This window comes from Podarcis pityusensis, assembly GCF_964106645.2.
Source record: "Podarcis pityusensis genome assembly, chromosome: 2".
In the NCBI taxonomy this organism is placed as follows: Eukaryota; Metazoa; Chordata; class Lepidosauria; order Squamata; family Lacertidae; genus Podarcis; species Podarcis pityusensis.
The window spans coordinates 95,454,341-95,475,214 of record NC_138029.1 but is presented as its reverse complement, the minus strand read 5'-3'; the positions used below and the strand labels follow the sequence as shown (position 1 = coordinate 95,475,214).

Here is a 20,874-nt window from a genome sequence, read left to right as displayed (position 1 = left end):
TCAAATCATGTTTCAAGGCTCCCCCAGATCCAAAGGCCCCCACAACTCCAATCACCTCCTGACCCAGATTCAGGACCCAAAGGTCAGTAAATCTCTGCATGAAAGAGTCTATCCAACCTTCCTTCTTCAATCCAAACAGGGCTCCAATCTTCAAATTCTGACTTTTTCTATATTCATTCATAAAAGGCTTCCACTTATAGTCCTCAGTTTGCCTCTGTAAAACTGGGGCTTCCACTTGTATTATTTTAGGTTTAACAACACCAACATTCTCCTTCGTCTTCTCCCCAGTTTGTCCTGTCAAGGTAGGTTCCTGTGTCAAATCCTGAACAATTTCTGTATTAATGGTCACTTTTTGTTCCAAATTAGTCACTTTTTGTCCCAAGTTCTCAAGTTTGGTATTCATAGCGTCCGTCTTCTTGTGGAGCTGTTCCAACGAATAGCTTATCTTACATAATACAGTCACTAAGGCTCCTTCTGTCAACATTCTTAAAGTTCAAGGTCGAACTCTATTTCACACAGTTCTTATCTTGCAACTGGAAAACCCCCAGCTCCACTCTTGTAACTGTTTCAAAAGCTCCCTCTAGAGGGAAACAGTCTCCACTTGTATTAATCCTTTCAAACACAGTTTAAAGATAGTTTCTTTTCCCACTTTTTAAACGCAGATGAGTACAATGGAAACAATATATTTCTCTTATTGCTAGCTGTCAAAAAACGTCACTCTTTCTGGCAGCCCGTTTCCAGGTTCGGAGCAGTGGTAATTTGGTTTTTCACTCTCTCCTGCAGGCTCACTAGGTCCAAAATTTCCCCCCTCTTCTCCTGCTTCCAAGGGGGGTTTAATAGTTTTAACCGATGGAGATTTAATCCTTTACAAAAATAAACTTTCCAAGACTTTAACTTGCAACTTCTTTGCTTCGATCTGTTTACAAAAAAGGAAGGCGGATTTCCTGTTTAGAACCTTCCCGTTTCGATGCAAAATTAATGAATTTAAGGATCTAATTTTCCGTTCTACTCACGGGTAGTTGTTTAAAATCCAATTGTCCACAGGAAAAAGTCAGCGCTCTCCGGCAACAGCGATGCGGCTTCACTCCGTGAAAGAAGCAGTCAATTCGAAGCACTGCGCCACTCACCCCACTTCGCTCCGGATCCCCAAATCAGGGTTTCCCCACGAGTAGGGGAGGCGCAAAGGATGCCAGCCGAATCCCAAGTTCACAGGCTTCTCCCGCCTGTGATTTCAGTGGGTCTCCGCCTTCGCCGTGGCGGTCAGACCCTAATTTCCGCGGAGCAAATTCCTCCCGATCGGAGGAACTCCGCCATTGCCTGGAGGCGCCAACCCGGAAGTCCCCGTGAAAATTCATTTTGTTAGCTTGGGCCCATTCTGTCTTCCGAGGCATTAGCTACCCATCCCAGCTTGGTGTCATCTGCAAATCTACAGTGGAACACTTCTTTTGAAGTGTTTGAGTTTGCAAAGTCTTAATTTTGTTGCATTTTTATAATTGCCCCATAATACAAGTTATCTGGGCAGCATACAAAACAAATAAAAGAGTTGAAATGCAGCATGAAACTATTAAAACTTAAACATAATTAAAACGCTTTTTTAAAAAATGGACAAGAGAACCAGACCATAAGGCTTAATTGGTGGAGGGGAGGAAACCATTAATATGACATTAGGTGAATTACTCTAGGAATACTGCTCAATAACTGGGTGCCACTACTGAAAGGCTCTCTAGGGATCAGCTTGGACTTGAGAATACACATATGCTATTGCAAGCATCCATAACTCTGATAAGTATCAGGCACTGTGTTTTTCAGTCATCTTCTGCACTGGGTATTTGTCCAGCTTCTCACATGGCTAACTTTGCTACTACCCTATTCCCCCATATTTCTTTTCTAGGCAACCTCTGGGTCAGACAGAACATAGACTCCTGCCCAGTGAATATGTCGACATTAATAAAACTTTTCTGTCCTCAGCTGCTGACTGATCCAAACCCTTTGACCCTCTAGAAAATTGAAGGCACAATGAGAAATTTCTAATAAAAATGAGTGTGATTGCAAAGCAAGGAACTGAAGAGGAGGCAGCATGACTCCAATTCATGGCATAGACTCAATGGTGCAACAAATGCAAATTTACTTTCTGCCTTTGTTTAATCGTTCAGAGTCTTTAGGGCATTACCTTTACTGCTCGTAACCAACACATATAAATAAGAGTATAAGCATTTTCCTCCAGACAACAGAACAGCAGGGCAATTTTTCAGGCAAGTTCTGAAAACAGTGAATTCTATCAAGGAATTCATTGTTTCTGGAAGCTGCCCTTTGCAATAACTTACTAAATGTGGCTGTTGGGGGGGGGATGGTTCATCGCAGCTGCAAACACACTTCATCCCAGAGCTGGCCGTGCGGATGCTTTGCAAGACAATTGATGCCTATAGTAGTAATGAGAAAACATTCTTCTGCCCCCACATCAAGAAAACTGCCAGCGCATCGTAGGGAACCCTCAGCATCATCTGCTGTGGCTCTTTGTGAAATAGTCAAAGGGTGCCCTTGACTCCAGTAAGCAGGTAGACTTCACTGCCATAGAACAGCAGCTCCCTGTTGTGAGAAAACAATGGATCTTTTGTGCTTGATAGCTAGCTGGGTCTGACAGCCAGGGGAACGCCAAAGGAAAGCACTTCTCTGTCTGAACTGAGCAAGAGCAAACTGATTTCCTGCAGAATTGCCACAAAACTGGATCTCCTCCTCTTGCGATAATGAAGTTATGACACCCTCTGGAGTGACTCCATCAGAATTGTACACAGAAATTGTATTTTCTGTAGCTCACCGGTGTTGCTCTCCTGTTTCCAACGCCAAAGACAAATGAATGAAGGGTGCACATCCTGACACACTTATGGACACTCATCGGGAAGCCACGTCTCAAGCAGAACTTCCTGATGTGCATTTGTCTGTATTTATGGACTTCTGTCTTTCATTCATATACTGCATGTATTAACTGAATGAATGTCACACCCGTGGCATTCATTGGGGCCAGGTTTGTCCCACCCCTCTTCCCAGAGGAAGCAATGTGAACCTGGCAGCCAGTGTTGGTATGCTGGTGACTCTGGCCAATAGGGAAGGCTGTTATCGCCTTTCTATAGAGGGATGCAATCTTTCTCTTGAGGTTATTCTGTGAAGCCTGCTTATCTTACTGGTTGGTAGATGGGGTGACAGTAGCCAAGTATAAACTGATTCATTCATGAGGCAGGTAATGTATGCATTGAGGGAGATTGAGATAGACTTCCCTGATGAGACTTCCTAAGGTGCTTTCATACTTCTCACTGCCACTCAGTTCAAAGGGTGGTGGTACTTGTAAGGGCTGTAGCTGAGTGGTAGAGCATCTGCATTCAGAAGGTCAAATGTTCAAGACCCAGTATTTCCAGAACTGGGAATGTATCTGAAATCCTGAAGGCACATTGCCAGTCAGTGTAGACAATACAGAGCCAGACAGATCACAATGATCTGACTCGGTATATGGGAACGACCTATGTTCCTGGAGGCTTCATCCAATTGATTACAGGCCAGCAGAGATGGGGTTAAGTAGTAGTCAGATACCTCCTTGGTTTGCCTTAATGAGAGCTAGTGATGAAAGCCAGTAATGGTCTGGATGTGGGCCACTAAATGGAAATGGAGTACCTAGAAGAAGAAAGTTGAGATTGGTCTGGAAGCTGCAGCTGGTGGAGAATGCTGTAGCAAGTTTACTCTTGAATAAGCTGTACTAGCTGCCATTGAGCTACTGGGCTATGTTCAAGGTTTTGTTTTAATCTACAACACTCTGAACAACTTGGGAGAGGATCTTTGTGGTGGCCCCTTTTCTATGGAATTGCCTCCCCTCTGAGTGCTGACAGTGGTGATGACATGTTGTTATTTGTAAAAAACAACAACCATATCCGTGCACATAAGTCTTTTCTGGTTTTTAATGTCAGGAATTAATGATGCTCTTGGGCTATTGCTTATATTTATGAGGTGGTATTCAACTGAATATATGTGTTAATGCAAGAATTAGTGCTAGTGTGAGAGGACTGTGCCCCCTTCTCCTCTCTGTGTGCCCCATGCCAGGCCCAAATCACCCCTGCAAGATTGGATGAAGGCCCCTCACAGATTTAGGAGTGTGCAAGGGAAGGAGAAGGTGAGAGCATTTCATGCACAAGGAGAAATCCTTGTGCCAACCGAATGTTCTTGTTAGTGGTGCATTGAATACAACCCATTATTGTAATGTTACCATTTTTATTATTTCGTTGTTTTATCATTTTATAAATAAATAAAAACAAATAATCATTGGCTAAGAATGGGGATGGGTATATATTTATTCTTTCTTCACAATTTTTCTTCAAGGGGAAGGAGAAGTGTTTTTTTATGTCTTCTACTTTTAATTTAGGAGCACAAACATATTATGGAGATATGGAAGGGAAATGTATGCATAAAGGTCAGCTATGCTGTCTCAAATTATTGTGCTTAAATTTGTATAAAAGCTTTTTTGTGGGTGGCCAAAGTACTCCTCTAGTTATTCAGATCCCTGGCAAGTTAGCTGGGCTCTGAAGTGTTGCTGAGCTTGGGAGAAACATAGTAATTGTTTGGTGCTAAAGGATAATAGGATAGCTAACAGATATTGTGATGGACTGGGTATACACTGGGTGAAGAGAACATTTATCAGAAGGACTGCCTCTGTTTCAGGACTACAGCCAGTGATGTCACTTTGATTCATCATATTCCGTCAGGTTTTTCCAGGAATTATTTTGTGACTAATAGCACAATCCTAGATTCTCAGTGTGTCCTAAATGATGCCTATTCAGAACTAAATCCTACTGAATTCAGTTGGACTTACTCCCAGGGAAGTGTAGTTTGGATTTCAGCCCTAAAGAAGAAACCAAATTCAACATGGTAGGCTGTGGTTTGTTGGTTTTTTGCAATGTCTGCTTGCTCAACTCTGCTGGCTTATCGATCCAGTCTCCTGCCAGCTGTCAACAATGAAGTGACACAAGAGTCACTCCATCGACACCAGTTTCCCCTTTCCACCCCTCAAGTGGGAGCTAGCATAAAGCATTGGGTCCTATCTCAAGCCAGTTGCTGCACCAGCCTGGAAATGGCAGATGTAACTGGCTCAATCATCTTCCCTTCCTCATCATCCACCATGGTTGCTGTGAGCAGCCAAGTTGTGGATGGAAAAGTGGCTCTGCAAAGCTCTGCTGGAGGGGAATGAGGGTTTGGATTGCTCTGTTAGTCGTGGCAGGTTTATGTCACGTAGGACATGTAGGACATGTGAAAGGCTTTGGTGATACATGTATTGCTCAAGCAGTAAATACTTTACTTTGTGAATTAACTTCTTTTATGAATAAGGAATTGTTAACCAAAGTGATTTCAGATACGCCAAAATAATACATTGAAATAATGAGATCATGTTGCCTATAATAATTTAGAATGAAATACTTAATTTTTCTGTACCCACTTACATGCTGAGTACCCACAGTACTGTAATTATAATCCTGGTTGAAGTTTTATGATTTATGAACAAGGCCTCGGAATACACACACACACACACACACACACACACAACAAGGACTTCAGTATGACATGTCAGAGTGTTTGTGCTTTAGATAGGAAAAGGCTGAGGGAAGAAGCTTCTCTCTGGGGAAATAGCAACTTTATCAAGGCTGAGACGAGACAAAGAGATTAGTGAGTAGCTGGGAGAAAAAACAACAGCTAGTTATATCTTCCATTCATCATGTCTCCACCCTAATAATGGCTATGTGCTTTATCTTTCAGGTAGCGATTGACTCAGGTTAAAAACAACAATGCACTATTAAAGATGAGAGACAATGAATATTAATAAAGTCAGAACTATTGGCTTGCTCTTATGTGCACATGGAACCGGCATCTAAAAATTTCCCAGTGTGACCAGAGAGGTTGAGAACAAGTATTAACACACCTCCGTGTGTGTATTAGGCATATGCACCAGGCACAATAATGGGTATGGATGCCACTTCGGTGCTTCAGGAAACAGCCTGCCTTGATCTGAGGTACTTCATAGTCTGCCCAATTTAACTCTGTCCAAGTCTCTTTAATTTCACTGCTAGGAAGTGGATGAAATTTGTAGGCATACTAGCCACTCAAGAGTGGGCAAAGCTTGCTGAGTTTCATACAATTTGTGGGCAACCTTATTGTTTTAAAAAGAAACATCTAAAAAATATTCACTTTTGAATGCTTTTGGGCAAAGGCGTCTTGCCCGGTACGTTTCTGAGCACAGTTCAAAGTGTTGGTGTTGACCTTTAAAGCCCTAAATGACCTCGACCCAGTATACTTGAAGGAACGTCTCCACCCCCATCATTCAGCCTGGACATTGAGGTCCAGCACCAAGGGCCTTCTGGTGGTTCCCTCCCTGAGTGAAGTGTGGTTACAGAGAACCAGGCAGAGGGCCTTCTCCGTGGTGGCGCCCACACTAAGGAACGCCCTCCCACCAGATGTCAAGGAAATAAACAACTATCTAACTTTTAGAAGACATCTGAAGGCAGCCCTGTTTAGGGAAGTTTTTAATGTTTGATATTTTATCACTTTATTAACAACAACCACAACAGCAGAAGCAACAACATTCTGTTGGGAGCTGCCCAGAGTGGCTGGGGAAACCCAGCCAGATGGGCAGGGTATAAATAATCAATTAGTAGCAGTAATAGTATCAGAAGGAAAACTCCAGTTTTTTTCCCCTGTAAGGGCAGCCATTCTAGTTTCATGGTGTGTAGAAGAAGAACAATTTAATATTCCCTAATGTTTTGAGGGCAACTAGTCTGAAAATTACAGACATAAGTGAGGTGCCACTAGTTTTACAACAACAACAACCATGCCATGCCACATTGCAGCTAGGCACCCTTAAAATTGATTTAGAGGTGGAAAAAACCAGAAGTAATTAACTTGTGGTTATATGCTTGAGCTACTAGTCATGAAGGTGCTCTCCCTCTGCTCTTCCCCTCCTAGCTTCCAGAACCATAAATTCTCCTCCTGCAAAGTTGCTTCTTCCTCCAAAGCACTGGGATAAAACCATTTCCCCGTGTTACAACCTAGATCTGTGTCAATTTAGAAGGTGCTTTCCCTTCTCTATCTGATCCAGAAATTTTCATTACACAGTAATCTGAGTCACATATTTTCAATTTTAGCAGGTACTTGTCTATTTTTTAAAAGGATCGTTGAGTTGCTACAAAGTGCTACAGGGAACCCTGGTTTGACTCATGTAACCTTGCAGAAATCCTGCTTTGTCTCAGAGAAGCCACACAGCCCGCTAAGGCACTCACATCATCTTTAACCTGTGGTCATGCTGGGGCTGATGGGAGTTGGAGTCCAACAATATCCAGAGGTCCACAAATACTGTATTGTTGGGTTTAAGGATGAGGTAGCAAGTGTTGCAAAGGATCTTGGAGAGATATCTGCAATCTTAGAGAGATGCCACCACTACAGTGGTACCTCAGGTTAAGTACTTAATTTGTTCCGGAAGTCCGTTCTTAATCTGAAATTGTTCTTAACCTGAAGCACCACTTTAGCTAATGGGGCCTCCTGCTGCTGCCGTGCTGCTGGAGCACGATTTCTGTTCTCATCCTGAAGCAAAGTTCTTAACCTGAAGCACTATTTCTGGGTTAGCAGAGTCTCTAACCTGAAGCGTATGTAACCTGAAGTGTATGTAACCTGAGGTACCACTGTATAGGGTTAAATGAACAAATAGTCTTACACTGGGGCTTCCTCATGCCATCTAATCCAGTATTATATTTTCACCAGTGACCAGTGTATTGACCCTAGAAGTTCACAAGCAGGTCATGAGGGAGGCAGCCAGGCCATGGTTTTGATAACCAGAATTTGCTATGCCAAGCTATGCTGCTTCTGGATGGAGAGATTCAAGTTCATTATCATGGCCTATAGCCATTTATAAGTATCCATGAAAGTGTCTAATCATTTTGCTAAAAACTACAGGATTATTGAGCAGTTATGTGGGATTAACCCTCCGAGCTACTGGGTCCTTCACAAGTATATCACCTCAGTTCTTGCGGGAGGGAGGCTGAGAATACTGAAAATATTTAAATATAAATAACTATTACCCAGATGGGAAGCTAGTGTGGCAGAGGGCATGCTGGTTCAAAGACAAACCCAGCTGCAGAAATGAAATACAACAGAAATTTTAAAATAAATCCTACAAGATGGTTTGTTATTGCTATTACTAACTAAATCCAAAGTCTGTCAGAGATATTGACAAGTCTGACATTAATGTCCCATCATTGCTTGTATTTTGTTTGTCTAAAGGGGCTGTGAAATGAGAAGAATGAAAGAGATTTGAATGTGTCATCTTATCCCAGGCTGGAAAAAAGAAGGAGCTGGCATTACTGGTTAGAATATTTGTATCCTCTTTGCTCTTTTTGAACAACTGAAAAAGCCAACTATGCTATTATTATTATTATATTTATTGTGATTATTATGTTTTGTAATAGTAGTAATAAATAGGAGTTTTTCTCTATTGGGTACTGTGCATTACAAGCACAGATTTGAATTCATTTTTAACAGGCTTGGTATTTAAAGATGATAGAAATAATAAGAAAATTTCTCTAGGGTTTCTGTCATGTAATTATGAAATACTTCCATATTAATACAGACTGTACGCTATATGTAAGCAAGCATGCTTATTTTTGTCAGCATAAGGCGACAAGGAAGGCGAATCGTCTACTTCATGTTATTGTGGCACAATCACACTGTGTTTCTATGTTGTGTTTTATTTTCCCCCTCTGAGCTAAATACAGTGGTACCTTTGGTTACATACGCTTCAGGTTACATACGCTTCAGGTTACAGACTCTGCTAACCCAGAAATAATACCTTGGGTTAAGAACTTTGCTTTAGGATGAGAACAGAAATCGTGCTCCGGCAGCACGGCGGCAGCAGAAAGCCCCATTAGCTAAAGTGGTGCTTCAGGTTAAGAACAGTTTCAGGTTAAGAACGGACCTCCAGAACGAAATAAGTACATAACCAGAGGTACCACTGTACATAGAAAGATGGTAGCTTGCTTGTGGGCTGCTGTGAGAGTGTTTCCTCCAGAATTAAATTCATTAAATGTTAGAAGACTCTACCTCTTAGGACTGATATTGTGGGGAGCCTGATCTACCTATAGGGTTGCCATACAGCTTCGAAAACCAGGACATGTCCTCTATTGGGGGTGGTCAACATGTCCATGTGGGCGGATTTTTAGAATGTAAAAGAATTGTCCAGGTTTTTTGGGGGGGGGGGTTATTTGGGAGCAGCTTGGGCTCTGATGGATCAGACTTGGGCTTGGGTTTGGGCTGCTCTGCACTCTACAGCCACTGCTAGTCCAAGCTGGGGAAAGAGGCATGCAAGCATGGCGGCAGCCCCGCATGCTAATTTCCCCAGCTCAGGCTGGCAGTGGCTCAGGCTATCCTCCTTTTTTGCTCTTCAACATCTGGCAACCCTATCAACCAGTCTATAGGCCAATCAAAAGTAAGTTAACAAAACTCTTCTTACCATGAAGAAATATATACATACTACAAAAATCTTTGGGTGGTTTTTTTTTGCTGCAACAGACTAACATTGCTAGCCCTCTGGAAATCTTGGCATCCTGTTTTTAGGGATGAACCAACATGGGGCAAGGAGGTCTAAACACAGGAAAGGAGGTTCTCTGTGGAGAAAGTTGAAGGTCTCGGTCTACCTATTCCTGCTTTTTCTGGACAGTTAAATCAGAAGTGCTACAGAATATTTCTAGGCTGTAGTATTGCAGCTGGAATAAGCAAGAATAGGCTTGCAGAGGATAAGCTGCAAATCAGTAAGATCAGAAGTCAGGAATGGGAAACGGCTGTTTTTGGTTAACACATAGCAAATGAATTGTTTTAAGACTGCAATATTTTACCCAGTTATTATACACACCAGTATAGATGTGATAGCACGTAACGGAGGTGTTAAATTAGGGAAATGTTTCTTTCCCTTTAAACTCTCTTTAGGAATCTTACATGAACGCATGTAAAAATGTCTCAAAATAATAGGAAATATAATAATAATGTTATGGGCACTGGACACTTCAGAATAGATGCCTCTTTATTCTTTGGGTTAGTTGAATCTCAGACCATTTGTGGTTTACCCAGGGTTTCTTGTGTGTATGATTGTATGAATTTCTATTCTGTACCCCATGATTCCACATATACAAAAATAGGATCAAGAAATCGGCTCCAATGGCTTTTAGACCATGGGAACTATGAAAAGAAAGTGAAATGGTTTGGTCTGTACTTTAGTTCTGGTCAAGTGATGTTTGTTTGAAGAATAATGCTTTTTATCTGCTTTGCTACCTCTCCTTTGCTTCAAAGGGGGACAATGGTGACAGTTGAAAGTTTGTTTGTTTTTTTAAAGAAAACACCTCTAGTGATGGTTGCCATGTTTAAGACTTGGGGGGCATTTGTATTATTCTGCACATTAGAGAAGATTTGTCTGGGATGCAGTAGATTTCAGATTTTTCAAAAAGCTTAGTTTCACATTAAAAGGCCATTGAACACAAAGGCTCTGTCTTGGTGATGACATTGCCAAAACTGTTATTTAGTGAAAGAAGAGGCCTGACATTACCAGATTATTTATCTTAAATTAAGCCTTTTTTCGGCATAGCCTTCCACAATAGTGTCTAAGCCTTTCTGGCTACTTTACAGCACAAATTACAAAGGCACTTGCCATTATTATGAAGTTAATTTTCTTTCACCCCCACAAGTACACAGAGGATAATAATTACATTATGTGAAGTTGGGAGCTAAATCCAAGCTGCCTTTCCAACAAGAGATGTCAATGGCGCAGTGTCCGCTCACAATGAAGTTTGCTAAATCTTTGCAGATTATTTATGATGTAACTTGACCTGAAGATGCCATTTATTGGGTGGTTCCCCCCCACCCAATCCCACTTCATAGCCAATGCAAACAAATTCCCACGTACTCAACCAGGAAAGGTCCAGTGGTGGCAATGACCAGGATAATTTCTTATTAGCTGCTATGCCAACTGTGGCTCTGCCTGGAGAAGTCAGGCCTCTCCTCAGTTATCAATGTTCTAGTCATTTCCAGACTTGACAGTAGCTATGTGTTGTAGATGTGGTTGCCTTTAACAGACTACCTCTCCCCATAAGAACTGAAATGGACCCTGTGAGCTTCCTCGGAGGCCCTTCTTCATGTGCCTCCTCCAAGAGAGGTCCAGAATGGGCCTCCCTGCTTGTGGAATGACCTCCTTATGAAGGCTTACCTGGCACCTTCCTTACATATCTTTAGGTGCCAGACAAAGATATTCCTCTTCTACTTTGACTCATTAAACAATCTATGGCCTTTTAAACTGGGGGCCAAACATGGGGGTATTGTTTTGTTTGTTACATGTTGTTTTTATATTGTAAACTGTTCCGTGATCCTTGGATGAAGGGCAGCATGATAATAATGTTAATGATAATAGTAGTAGTAGTAGTAGTAGTAGTAGTAGTAGTAGTTTGGAAAATTTGTAGCCTTTGATGACAATCCAGAAATGTTATGACAGAGAAAGCAGATAGACAGAAATGTTTATCTGTCTCCCAGAATACCAGAACATTGGGTCACTCAAAATCAATTAGCAGACAAAATTGTTTTATTTGCTTGTGGAGTTATCTTTCAACTTGATGTGGTGATAGCTATTGTCCAAGATGGCTATTAAAAGAGGATTAGGCAAACACATGAAGGATAGATCCATCATCAGCCATTACCAGTGATAGCTCAATGGAATTTCCATGTTCAGAGACTCTGAATCCTGGTTGCTGGGGGACAAACAATGGGAGGCGGCTGTTGCTTTCATGCCCGACTTGTAGGCTTCCCAGAGACTATTTTGCTGGAAACAACTGGAAACAGGATGCTAGACTAGATGAACGTTTGGTCTGATCCAACACACAATGAACGCCAACATAAAGTAACCTGATCCACACTTCCGTACACAACAGGGTGCAGCTGTCCTTCAGATTTTGCACATCTTTAAAGTTTGGGGTGTTGTTCTGGGCTCAATTAAATCTACAAAAATGCATATAAGAAATACATACTTTCAGAGAAAGTACATTTAGATACTTTCTAGGAAGCACATTTTTTGGTTCATTTTCTAATGTAAATTAATACAGAAATGAGATGGAATGGATTTATAGATGAACATATGCAAAAGTGACATGGACTTGAAACAGATCTGTTTGTCCATCACCACTTGGTGGGAGAAAGCAGTCACAGAAAGCTACTAGCAATAAGAGATCCTGAATTTCAACTACCAAAAAGAGAGAGTGTGTGTACTGTCCTGTTCAACCCAGTTTCTTCAGTCACTCAAATGCAAGTTTAGAGAACACTTTGTTCCCCATCCTGTCTCAGCTTTCTTTCTTTCTCTTTTTCTCTTCTTTTTACATGCTAATTCCCCGCAGTGTTTAAACAGTTTCCAATTGCACAGACCTTTTCAAATGACCCATGCTCTGCCTGACCAGAGCATGAACCCTTGCTCCAGTCATTTGCGGGGAGGTTCCCCATTCCATGCATATAAATACATGCTATAAAACCACAGAGCGCATAGTTAAATGCACACTCTTTTGTATGTAAAGCTTCTTTTTCTGCCCAGGCTAGTTTAGCGATTGTATCTAAATTGCTGTTTGTTGTGAAAGGGGCTTCCAGGAATCTTCCCTTGTACTTAAAAGATCTTGATCGTTTTCTTTTCTTTTTTTGAAACGTACCTTTCAGTAAATATTTGCAGCTGGTGCTTTCTAAGCTGCGACGTCCAATTCTGTGCTTTAAAACTTGGATCATATTTCATGCTGGAGTAGTCATTGACGTGAGGCATCCAAACGGCCTTTGTCTCCTTCCTTAAGGAAAGCCATGCCATTTGGTTAAAGAAGTGGCCTTGGCAGTAGAATTGGCTCATTAAAAATTAGCTGATCTCGGATAAATAGGGCTTCGGTACACTTCATAAAGATCATAATAACTGTAATAATAAATTAATTAATAATGCATGAAGGGAGAAGGGCTCTAGACATATCCAAAGGCCCTCTCATCTCTGGAAATGGGATTTTCACAAAAGCAGGCTTACAAGGGCAAGTGTCCTTGACGGCTGAAGCTTGGCATTCTTACATTCTGGCGTGTTTTCGATGTACCTTGGAGTACCTCGACAGAAATAATGTTTGTCATTTGCAACTCAAGCAGTCAGGATGCATTGACAGTGAGAACCATCCCTTTGGCCTCATTTCAGAGGGGGCTGAGCTCCAGAAAGCAGCACTTGGCTCTGAAATCAGAACCACGTGTCAGCAAGGGATTATTTTTGCCTACTGCTTAGACAGGAGGATACTGTTGAATCATGCACTGTGTCTTCCTTGCCCTTCCAGCATACTGAAAAGGCTCCAGAGAGAGCAAAGGAAAGGGGCTTCTCCAAGTAGACTTGAGTTCTGACACTTTCAAATTTAAGTACTCCTTATTTCCTGTTCCATCTGACATTCTGATTGCAAACTGTTAGTTCAAATCAACCATGCTTGCTCAGATAGTGTACCATTCCTGTTTTCGATGTGTGCAAGTTGGATCTGCAGCAAGTTGGATCCGCTGTGGAGTGTTCCTGTTCACAACCACAGCCAGCCAGCCACGTTCCCTTCCAGAATACTCCATTCCATCCTGTTTTCTGCACTCCCAGTGTTCTACTCCTTATCCAGAATTCCATGACCACTGAGCACTGGACTGTTTGGGGGTCCACCTTCCAGTTTTTTTGCCTCCCTTTTTGAACCCACTGAAACTATTATGCATGGTTTGTACATCAGCTGGCTACTTCAGTATCCACACTCAAAAAATTACTTAGCTCCGTGTTTGTGTGTGATATCTAGGCACACATATAGAGATACACAGAGAGAGATGCATACGATAACTTTGAATACAGTTGCTTCATACACACACACATCTCTCTTTTATTTTAAAATTAATTAATTAATTAATTAATATACCACCCTATACCCACAGGTCTCAGGGCGGTTCATGGAATAAAATCAGAATATAAAACCAAAAAGTACATAAATCTGTTTCACAGAGAAATCAGATTTGTATATACACCACAATCAGCAGTACTTCTTTTCGACTCTCTACAAAATGCATCATGTTCCCAACCCAAAAGCATCAATGTGGGAATTAGAAGTGAAAAGGATAAAATATGATAAGTGACACTGGCGACAGAGGCAGGGCATGTACGAAGGTTGTATATAGAGAATATATGCAAAACATTATATATATACCATATATGTATATATCCCCATCTTGGAAATACATTTCATTGTTTTCAAGCCTTTCTTATGTGCAAATAGATCCTTTGAAATTACCCTAGGGAATACCCCTATTATTTCCCCATCTTTCCTCTCATTTAGCAAGGACTAGTCAAATGTGTAGCATATATGTGCCTGAAGGAAAGGTCAGTTCAGACTTAGCTCCGTCGCAGGTCTTCCTCGGGGACTGGGAACAGATGGTGTCAAGACCTCCCACCACCCGCTTCAATAGCTTTCCAGAGGTTCTCACAATTCATCTTGGTGGACAATGCTCCCCAGGAGACGAAGCACCTCCCAGAGTGCTGAATGGATTAGCAACACAAATCTCGAACTGAACATTACTCAGGATTCAATGTTAATAGCATGACCTGAAAGAAATATTAGGCTAGCTTGTGCCTTTGGCCTTGTGTACACTGTCTCAACAACGAATTAGCCACAGGTCACACATCATGTGGTGGTAGTTGGCTGATTATGTTTGAAATCAAAAGTGCTGTATTGATGAAGAAATCTATGGATTCTCTTTGTGTGGAATAACCTTGAAAACTGGTTCCATTGTAAAAGGGACATGTCCCTTGTTAAACTGGTAGAAAGTTTGCATATTTTTTTTAAAACAACAACAACAAACTTGCACACTATTTTATGATATTTTGCTTGGCCTAATAAAGGTATTGCCCTATATATACTTTCCTATATATACTTATGGGCCAGCACAGCTACCTTTACTTTTTGTATTGATTCCCTGGTTCTTCTTGAGATCACTTCAAAAGGGATGCATATTCTATGGTGTAACCATGTTAGGTGCAATAGATATTTAAATAATGCTCCTGGGTGTCAAAGCACCACCATTTCTGCATTTTTCTTCTCATCTCACAGAACTGCATGACCGGGTGAAATTCAGCCATCTTCATCTTTCTGCATGCAGTGAAGATTCTCCAGGGAAATAAAGTGGAAAAATCTCATGCTTGCTGACTACAAATTACACCAGCTATAATTTCAGCTGTAGTTGCACTACCTCAGCAGAGCTCTCTTGTCTCCAGATGTGGTCAGGTGGCTTAGACCTTATGTACAGCAGTGGAAAGGATTTCCCCTTTAGTGCTTCAACTACACTAGCTCCAGTCAAATTGGGTATCCAGATAACTAACTGTGCAAACTAGTGTGTGTTTGTGAGGGGGTAGCTAGCATGGCTGTATGACAATTGCAAATTGGTCACTATTCAATTATAGGTGCTTGTGAGAATCACACAAAAATGTTAGTGCTAAGCATTAACTTTCATAAAAAGTCACCAAAATTTGAAGTGTCTTACCTATTTCTAGCAGCTTTAGTGATTTTTGTGAGAGGACTGATAAACAGCTTCGTAAAGTGATCCCCGATTATCTCAGATAAGCTATATGACTGGAAGCGTTGTCATAATTCTAATGGACTTAATTTGGCTATAGCATACCCCCCAACGCCTTGAAGCCAGAATCTTGGACACCTTCTTCCTGTTTTGGCAATGCGGCCATTTTGGTTGTGGCGATTTCGTGACATTTTGTGCCATGGTTTCCCTCACAAAAGCACTTTTGGGGGCACAAAAAGTGCTTTGTTGCTGCAAAGTTGTGTGAGATCACGGCCACCAAAATGGCTGCCATTCTCTCATGATGCAGAGTATGCTATAGTGACTTCAATACTTAACTGCATCTGATGTGCTATTTAAGCACTGTGATGTCTGATAGTATGCAGGACTAGAAGCGATGGGTGAAAATTGAAGGGGAGCATATTTTGGTTAAACTGAAATAAAAATGGCCTAACTGTATGAGCTGTTTGGCAGTGGAAAAGACTGCCATTGGAGGTGGTGGGCATTCCCTTGCTGGAGGTATTTAAGAAGAGGCTGGGCAATAATTTGCCAGTGGTGCTCTAATTGCCATTTCTATTGCAGATCATGCAGTGAGCAGGGAATTGGGCTAGTTAATCAAAGTGCCATCCGATTCTATGATTCTGTGAGAAGAAGGAAGAGCTACTGAGTGCACCTTCTCCATGTAGCCCCTAAAACCCAGAGCTGGCACATACCCTCCACCATTTCTCCGATGAAAATAGGGACGTCCCAATTCCATAATGATAATTTTATTATTTATACCCCACACATCTTACTGGGTTGCCCCAGCCACTCTGGGCAGCTTCCAACATATATAAAAACATAATAAAACATTATTTTTTTTAAAAAAGAACTTCACTATACAGGGCCGCCTTCAGATGGCTCAGGGGTCGGATAACTCCATACCCTTCAACATTTCTCCAATGAAAATAGGGACCTCCTAAGGAAAAGTGTGACATTCTGGGATCAAATCAGAACCCAGGATGGCTTCTCTAAATCAGGGACACCCCTGGAAAATAGGGACAGTTGGAAGGTCTGCTGGCATTGCCTTCTCCTGAGATAAAATCTACCTAGGCCTTTCACATTATTTTTAAGATTGGTTCTTAATGCTGTTGATACCCCCCCCATATTGTTTTTAGTGATAGTTTGAATTGTTTTTTATATTCTAGTGAAGGGGTATCCAGGGCTGGGCTGGACATTTTTCTGCCTGTGACAAAGCAGAGAATGTCATTATACCATCTGCCTAGTACCCAATGATGGCCAAGGTATTTTGCCACCTGAGGCAGGAATTCCCACAAGTGCCTCTCCACTTCTCTGCCATCAAAACTCTTTATTTAATAAATTAACAATTTCCTGCCCTTTCCTGACACCCTGCCTGAGGCAGATGCCTAACTCTTCCTAATAAAAGGCTCAGACCAGGTGTATATCAAACAAAAGAATGAACAAATGAACAAATAGACTTGAAAATCCATGCTAGAGCAAATAACAAAGGGACAGTCCTGGTGATTACAAATGCTGACATAAGCATTTGTCCCTTAGAAAGTAGACTGGGATCACAAAGTCAAAATCCACCCCCAGCTGGCTTCCACCCACTATCGACCATGGTTGCATTTGAATTGATAACCTTGAGATAAAAGACCCTTTCTTGCGTCCCCAATCTGCAAAGTCATCGAGCCTTCAATATGCCATGTAAAATCAATTTCCATATGACATTTTTTTGATACAATCATTCCCTTTATTAATTATTATTAATATTAATGACTGCAATTGTCTTGATGGATGTAGTCATTACTATCAGAGTACGTAAGTTCATTGTCTGTGTGCCTATTGCTTCTTGTGTCTCTTCCACACAGTTGCTGTTTAGATAGGCAACACTGATAAAGAAAAGGCAAAGAGAAGAGAAAACTAGGTTGCGTTCCTTTATGCATACTGAGTGGCAGTGAAATATTGTAAGGACCCCAGCAGTCAAAAAAATAAAAATAAAAAGGAGAGTAATCCCATCAAAGGTGGTGTGTTATTTCCAGTAAATTGAAAGCTGAAATCCCATTTTGATGCTGAAATAAGCATGTCTGCAGACTAATATGTGAGAATGTTAAAAAATAGGTGACTTAAAATAAAATCAGTGAGAATATGCAACACGGCAACACAAATCACCAGAGGGAAAATTCAATGAAGGAAGCAAATTACATGCCCTCAGTGGAATGGCTTTTTGCCCCAAGGAAACAGAAAGCAGGTTGTGTTAATGGGCAGGGGGAACCTTGGGAATTCATCTTTCATATACATGCCCCTTCTAAAATTAAAAGCAATCATTATATAAGGGACAAAGAGCACAAGTTGGATAAAAATCTTAAATACGGTATCTCTCTCTCTCTCTCTCTCTCTCACACACACACACACACACGAAATCAAACCCAGAAAGAAAGAAATAGTGGCACATGTAAGGAATTTAGTCTGTGCAACCCAAATGCTGAAGTAATGAATGGATCATGCAGCAAACATCATAAATCAGTCTCTTTCATTCAAATTTAATACAAATGACCCACAAGCTCAGAGTTTAAGTGACTTCAAAGTCCAGTTGGTGCCCTTGGACAGGAAATAGATGTAAACAGGGCTAAAAATTACATCAAAGCTAGATTCTCTGAGCACAGAATGCATTGCTCATGCTCTAGTGTGTTGCAGTGTGTAAATTAAGCAGCCAAAAAGCCAGTGGTGCCTTGGGATTGAGGTCACTGAGAGTTGTCTGGAAGCTTGCTCATGGGATCACCACCAAATGACTTTTCTTCTTTCTTCCATGATACCACAACAGCTGCAAATGGTGGATCAGGCACTTGCCAAGGGTTGGGTCCCTTTAGGGGCCCACTGAGAACCAGCAGCACTGCTGTGCTTGATGACACTTGGTACTAGGCTTAGACTGATTGGAAGCATCGCTCCAGGTCACCAGGTGACAACAAGGTCACCATAATTTGGAGACAGTTGTGGGACATTACTTGACTGGCATGTTAAGGAAATGTATGAGATGCAGGAGCTGTAGTTCCCCCTTATGACACCTCAGTGTATGTTCTTCTCTGTGGCTGTAGGCCCTTGGCTTATGTCTACTACTTCTGTTTCAAAAAGGAGGAAGTGACTCTTGGATCCTTTTCAGTCTTGTTTTGCACAAGAGACCTCCTTTGAATCCAGCATGATGATAAGATCTTAATTAACTGGCATTGTCCATTTCCCACTGATAATAGGCCTTTGAAATCTGCAATCATGCTTTGGAGAGTTCAAAGAAAGTGATAGCAGTTCCCATTTCAGTAGGCCAAAAGATAGATATCAACTTTCTTTTTTCTTTAGAAAGAAGATTCATGTATGAACCATAAACGTACCATGTGCTTTAGACTTTCAACAGAGTTGTTCACCGAGATAGGAATTTTAAAGAGGCTTCGTGGTTACTGAAGGGGTTTCAGACAAGAAATTGATTAATGTCAAGATGCCTAACCTTATTTATGGATCACACTGGTAAATATACCCAATTTGCTTGTTTAGATTTTATCTCATGCTATCTATCACAAAGGATGAGGGCTGACAGCCACACGAGGCCCAACATTTTGTTTAAAACAGAATCTAGTCCAATTTAACTCTTATAATATTAAAAGCTGTCAATTCAGTTGCACCAGAAATACTACAGACAGAATATATATCACCAATACATAATGTATGTTTCTCAGGAGTATGAAAGATATAGAACCTGGACCTGAGAAAAAGGCACTTGCTGGGTAATCTATTGGGAACAGTGTACAAAGGCTCTAGCATATACGTTTGATGTATGGTGGGTATGGGAGTCAGCCTTGGGCTCATGAAAGCCCCCAGTGAGTATGTGGAACATCATAGGAGATCTAAGTTGAACCTCACCTAACTGCATGATCCATTCATCACAACAAAAGAGAAAGACCATTCCCTCTATAGATACAGCTTATTATTATTCCTTGGCAGCAGGATGCGGTCTCACTGTTGATCCAGCATGTACAAATAGATGCTTCCAAAAAAAGTTCCTGCTCTTCCTCAACATGCATGTATACATATATGTACATATGTATGTGCAGGCAACACAAGGAGCCGTTATAAGGAATGGGCGCTGGTTGTGTGTGCCTTTAATATCCTGTCCTTCTCTGCATGATTCAATTTATCAATGCTTTGTGAGTATCTGAGTAATTTGAATCAAGGAAGAGATGTTAGACTCTCAGCAGATGACAGCTGAACCTGTGTTCCAAGTCAGAGTGTATCGGAAACAGTGGAGGTAATTCCTGTCCCTCTGAATATAGTAGTGTATGCTTTCAATGTAGGTAGTGCTATTTTTATTTTATTGTATGCTTCTTCTTCACAATTATAATCATGTTAAAACAAGCTCTGGAAACTTATTGGTCCAAAAGCTGCCAGTAAAAGTGGTTTGTCACCATTGCAGGTATTAAAAGGGATTGCTACTCCAAATTTTAGTCCACGACATCAGAGTAGCTACAATGTCTTCCACTTCCGGGGCACCACCAAACCCATCCAAATAGAACAGTTCTATTAGGATGGGTTTGGCAGTGCCCCCAAATTACTGAGCCATGTATGTGAGGCTACAATGAGATTGCTGTAGATGGTGGCTGTGAAGTTCAACTCGCCACCAACATGGGATATGGAATTCCAAGATCAAGTTTACCAAATCTGTTAAGAGAATCTTCTAGGTAGATGGATAATGCACTAAGGTAATTCCCAATTTGTCTTAATAATTCAGCACCAGGTACCTACTGCCTGATACGTAAGATAGCTGTCAGAATTCTGGTTGTGGAGCAGCATATAAATGTTGTTAATAAAGAAAAAAATGAAATATGGAGAACACTGCAAAACACAGCATACCCTGCCTCATTCCATCCCAGTTCTCTGCCGGTTTTGGAGCAAAACTCCAGCTGCATATAGGAACACAGAAAGCTGCCTTATAGCGGGTCAGACCATGGGCCAACCTAGTGAAGCATTGTCCAAAGTCCAGGGGTCAGCAAACTTTTTCAGCAGGGGGACAGTCCACTGTCCCTCAGACCTTGTGGGGGGTCAGACTATATTTTGAAAAAGAAGAAGAAAGAATTCCTATGCCCCACAAATAACCCAAAGATGCATTTTAAATAAAAGCACACATTCTACTCATGTAAAAACACCAGGCAGGCCCCACAAAAAACCCAGAGATGCATTTTAAATAAA

At 41.3% G+C, this 20,874-nt stretch overlaps 1 protein-coding gene and 1 long non-coding RNA gene across 7 annotated transcripts in view; both read left to right on the top strand.

Moving 5' to 3' along the window:
* LOC308471680 overlaps positions 1–20,874 on the top strand; it is a 591,928-nt gene that overhangs the window by 427,313 nt on the left and 143,741 nt on the right. The gene's annotated exons all lie outside the window — the stretch shown is intronic.
* Positions 1–20,874, top strand: part of CHL1 (cell adhesion molecule L1 like) — a 203,485-nt gene that overhangs the window by 38,870 nt on the left and 143,741 nt on the right. Inside the window, exon 3 of one of the 6 annotated variants that reach the window (XM_080995641.1) lies at positions 8,305–8,387. The exons of the other annotated variants lie outside the window; for them this stretch is intronic. The gene's annotated coding sequence lies outside the window, so the exon portion shown is untranslated. The remainder of the gene's footprint in view (positions 1–8,304; positions 8,388–20,874) is intronic. 6 annotated transcript variants of the gene reach the window in all.